This window comes from Acyrthosiphon pisum, chromosome X, assembly GCF_005508785.2.
Source record: "Acyrthosiphon pisum isolate AL4f chromosome X, pea_aphid_22Mar2018_4r6ur, whole genome shotgun sequence".
NCBI lineage: Eukaryota > Metazoa > Arthropoda > Insecta > Hemiptera > Aphididae > Acyrthosiphon > Acyrthosiphon pisum.
In genome coordinates, this window is record NC_042493.1 from 72,485,098 (window position 1) to 72,491,119 (window position 6,022).

Genomic DNA, 6,022 nt, shown 5'->3' on the forward strand with positions numbered 1-6,022 from the left:
AAAAATGTCGATGTTTGAAATTATTATATAATTGAATGTATTGATTATTTATTGTGTTCAATTTTGTTATTGATTTATGACGTAGGTATATCATTTCGTTTGACAAATAATTATTGAGAATGAAAAACCCATGTGACCGTTCACCGTAGCCCGTAGGTATCCGTAGAATAACAAGTACAATTCAAGGAAGCGTGGCACACGACAATGCGACATGTTTCATCTGGTCGTCAGTCGTCCCGGCAAATATCTACAATTTACAAATTGATTGTTTTAGATTTTATTTTAGTCCTTGTTCCTACAAGATAATATTAGCTAAATAATTATTTCACTTTGAACCTTTCAACAGTATAAACGTTCAAGCCGTCAAGTTACCTACCCAATACGTTTATACGATACTACGACGACAGGACGACTTTCGTCACTTTCGGTATCTAAGTATAAAATAATTTAAAATCTAATATTTTATACTCGGACTTATACTTAATACAGTACCTCTTTCTAATAATGATAATATATTACAAAATACAATTATCTTAAATGAAATATAAATACTTGCATAATATGATAGGTACGTGTAAGTGTGTAACGTATTACAATAAAATTGGTTATAAATACTAGTAAAAATAGTAGTATTTACTATTTATTATCAACAGTATTGGTGTAATAATATTAATCTTCTGTGAATTTCTATGAATAATCAATATAATACCTATTATTATAAATTATTATTTATTAATTAATATAATTAATACTTAAAAGTTTTTTATAAGCTCACATTAATATGTTGCCTGAAATTTTTTTTTAATGTCGCCCAGTGATAATTTCTTAAAATATCCACTGGGAAATTTGGATGGATATGTTCAGTGACGACATTCTAAACGTGTCTATTATAGTATACAAATGTATAATATTTTTGTATGATAGTTGAGGAGTAAGTCACTGCAAATTTTAATATACCTACTAATAGATGTATACATAGTATAAAAGTAATTTATTTTACTAGGAAAACGGTAGGTTGAATTAATTTTTGTCAAAAACATTAACATGGCGGAACATTTTTACCAGTTCATAATTAATAATAGTAATACCATATAACAACCTAATACAGTAATACCTAAACTTATCTATGTGACTATGTATTTATATAAAACGATGAAAAACCATATTTTGATTCTAATATAGAATATAATATGACAAAAAAACAATGAAAAACTATATTTTTAACGTACCTTTTTTTTATTAATAGTATAATATTCATTGTTTCTATTGACAGTCTTAAGTCTATATATTTATATATAGGTATTTCATCGAGTTAAGAACAATTAATCTGAACAATGGTGCAATCAGATATTGTTATATTATGTTACTGTAATATTGTGTACCTACTCAAAATAATTTGTTTACGTGTAATTCTCAACCCGCACATATTTTCACATATTTAAGAAATGCATTCGATAGTAAATATATGATTGACCGTGTACATATCGGCGATAGCAGACAGTAAGTACAGTCGGTACATAGATATTTTTAATAGGAGGGGTAATATAAAAAAATTATATCTATATTTTATACATTTCAAAATATTTTTTAAATTGTATTAATTTTTATACATACCTACAACCTATGCGACTATACACAAAGTAACCCCACCCCGTGTTAACGCAAAAACATTTATTATGACTTATTATATCTTGTAAGTTGTAGAACATCTTACACCACTCATTTATTTGAACGCATATTACATTGTACTTATATTATAATCAATGATATTAATCACGAATACATGATACATTAATACAAAAATGAGTAATGCCATTATTGCCATTGATAATACAGAGTAGGTACCTACTATAATACTACTGTAATATGTATTATCAATGGTGATACCTATTATTATTTTAATGAATATTTAATTTATAATAGAAAAATAAAGTTCCATATTATTACATACTTTTTAATATATTGTGTACATTTAAATTAAATAAATTGACTGTATTTACCGTTACCGCTAAACAACTAAACAAAATATGTGGGCCTGTGGCACATATTATTTCGAGCATAAGTTATGTCATTTAATATTTAATGACTTCATGTAATATTCGTTTCGTTGATCACATATTCGTATATTTTGTTTGATTATCTTAATTTTTAATAGTTGGCCATACAATGGGTTAATGTCACAACCAGAACGACTGCACAAGGAGCAGGTTTTTTTTTATAAACAATGGTGTAAAAAAAGTAACAGGTGATAAGTATTCTAGGTCTAAAAAACCTGAGACAACAATTTAAGTCCCCCCCCCAAAAAAAAAAAAAGAAATGTCCGGCTATGGAAATGCCTAATAATTAATACTTTTAATTAATACTAAATAATACTTTTAGAAAACAATATAGTCAACTGTTTGATTAAAATAAATTATTTCAGAACTAGATACATTTTTTTCTTTATTTAAAGATTACCTATTTCCATAAAGTTTAAATATTAAATAGTACTTAGTTAATAGTAGGTGCTTGTGTGGTATTTTTAATACTTTATTCCAAAGGTATTTTTTACAACACAGCATAATATACATAAGTCATAGGAGCCAGTGGCGTAGCGAACTTTAAATCACATGGAAGTAAACAAACTATTTATGACCTACCCCACCTTACTCCAACTGATTTATACGATACTCATATGCTCAAATAGGGGAGTGGGGTAGCACCCAAAATAAAGTTCAAAGACTGACCGTGTATGTGGGATTTATGAGGTTATGACCCACCACTACCCAACAGAAACCAGAAGCAATTGCTTCTGAAAAACACGATTCGCTACGCCACTGATAGGAGCTGTAGCTTATTAAATAAGCTTAATAAATTTGGTCATACACAATTAATACACGATACTCATACCGGTGTTCACGCGGTGGAGTACCCGAGTACCTACGATTCCGTAAATTTGCAGAATCATGAATATTTTAATACTCATTAATACTTATCCAACAGAGGCGTTGTGTCATCCTAGCATACTTGTATAAATAATAAAATTTAATAACTCAAAAAATAATTTACAAAATTCAAAAAATTTCTCTAGGCTATAAATTGCTCAAAATGAGTCAAAATATTTCGAAAATATTTGGAAAATTTTAATATAAATATTTGATAAAAAATTCAATCGGCTAGAGATTAATTTTTGAGTTGCGTCAAAAAAATAAATTCAATTTTTTAAAAAATTGATTTTACGTAAAATTTCCCATTTTTTTTGGTTTTTCTGACACTTTTGAAAGCTACTGTGAATTTTTAATTTTGACCTGCTAAATTTGATTCACATTTCTATCAGAAAAGATACTAATGACGAAAATCGGGAAATTTATATCCCAAATGTTGATGACAGAAAAAAATAGACACATCATTGTAAATATACCGCTACGCTCAGAATATATATAAGTATACAAATATTGTCAATTATAAAAATATAGGTAATTCATTAATTTATGTATTATATAGTATATAGTATATACTCTACAAGAGAGAAGAGTTAAATATGCGGCCCTCGCATCTTCTTTTGTAACCCGTGGATATATAGCAATATTAATAAACATATATTTGAAGAAAAAAATTATACAATTTTCCAACGTGTCACAAGTCACGGATATATTAGTGATAGTATACTGTATACATTATGTTACTTTTCTGTCATATCATCTGATAAACTGAATTGAATAAGAATTGCATATTATTGTAAGTAATGATTAGGTAATGAATAGTATAAAAAAATTGTATCTATAAAATGTTTTTTCAATACATTTTTATTTGTGGCCCCGCGGGCATCATTTTGGGAGGGGCAGGGTGTACATTTGCACCAACTTTATCTAAACGCCTTCTTTGGCCTGCTAACAATAAATATAAGCGCCGATATACCTAAGTTTTTTATATAGGTAATTATTAATTAATATTTTTTCAGTATATAAAAAAATGTGTTGTACTAATATTTAATTTCCAAAAATGTTTGATGTGTTTTGTGGTCCCACAATATTATAATTGATAAAATTATAACACAAATATTGTGGAAAAAAGTACCCATAAAATAAATTGCTGGTCTTATTAAGCTAGCTATGTTATATATTTTGAGTATACGGGGAGAAAAATGTGCAGGTTAGATTCGGTTAGGTATTTTATTATAAAAGTGTTTTATACCCATACATTTATTTACCAAGTGTAAATAACACTGTACACTGGTATCCACAACATAAAATAAATGCATTATAAAAGTACCTACACATAGCTTGTCAAATGTCAAAAATAGTAACAATATTGTGATATTTTCATACTAATATAAGTGACATATTAAATTAATTATACAAATATTTTACAGTTTTTGACCCCGCTTGACCCCCTCCCCCTAAAAAAAAAAGTTTTCTATGTAAAATTATGCCGCTGTGTGGCCCGCATACTGAGCTATTCAATATATCTGGCACAGTTAATACTTTGAGTTTGACATGTCTCCTCTACAATAACAAGGTAATGATTAAATAATTAGCTGATTCACCACCTACCCGCATGATGCAAACGTTATGTTATTAGGTACCTGTTTGTAAACTATTACAATAATAATATTATTGTAATAGTTATATATATATTATATATGTTGTCATGTTGATCATAAATTAGGACTAGAATTTATATGCAATAAGAAATGTAAAATAAACGATGTATGAACAAAAAACTATACAAAAACTAATAGCAAATAATAATTCGTATTGAAAACTTCGCTAGAAAATTCTTCAACAACACGATATAATTTAGCACCATCATTTTCAACTTTAGGCCTTCACATTTTTCGAAATCACTTATATAAATGTTTATATAAAATGTTATTTCTACACGGTAAACACAGATCGTACCAGTGACTACTTATTAGTAAATTAACTCATGAACAATCTAAAGAGCTGGTTAGGTTATAACTATGCCCGTAGGCACTAATAAAAACTAATGTATTTTAAAATTATATATAAATCATTATGTTTGCCATTGATTTGACATTTGAAGCTAGCCGCTAGGTAAGGTACTCGGTACACCTGAACATTACTACATTAGTAACCGTCACGTGATCAAAAACATGACTTTAAAACAAACGTTTTTGCAAAATAACCCTGCGATAAAATTATAGAGCTACAATACGTATAATTGGTGTTGAGGTCGTTACACATTGTTGTACGAACACGCTGCGGCAGAATTAAGGGAAACTATATAGCATATTATAATATGCTTGTGGTGCGTAGCCCGTGTATTGGTGAACGGGGTGCAGGTGGTGTCGCTGTCCTGCCGGCGGTCATTCCTCGGGTCATATCGCACAATTAAATCGGATATTATAATAATAATAAAAATCATGCTGCGTCAGAGCAGCTATTGCATGTTTTTTGCCGTACAATTAAATATCATAGTAATAATTTCTTGCGTATATCGTGAATATTATATAGTAGGTATGGGCAGAAAACAGTTTTTTCATTCATCGTTTATTAAAACTATAGCTACGTTTATTATACATATCCATATCATGATGGACATATATTATGTGACAGGTTTTTAACACATACCTATTATATATTTTGCGGCTTTTATTATGAGGTGCACACAAACAAACGCGCTCGCTGCACGTGTGTACAAACAGGTACCTATAAATAATATATTACGTATAAATATAAGTAAATATAGGTATATTATAAACCTCCGCCGTACTTGCAGCTCCCTCGATTGCTGTACAGGTGACTCGTACCTACACGCCGCGCTGCCGAGGCGGAGGTTCGTTGAACCGAACCCTGCGATTTGCGCGGAAGCGCCATCGCCATAGTAACAGCAAGGTCAACAAACACTGACCCGGCAAGTATGTTACCGTGTATACGCCTACCACTACTTATACCACTACCACTAATACCATTACCACTAGTACCACTACTGCTAATACACTAACACGGCAACGATTTAATATACAATATTATGTAGGTGGGTGGGTGGTATACGAGGTGGGTGTCCGGCGTGAAGAACG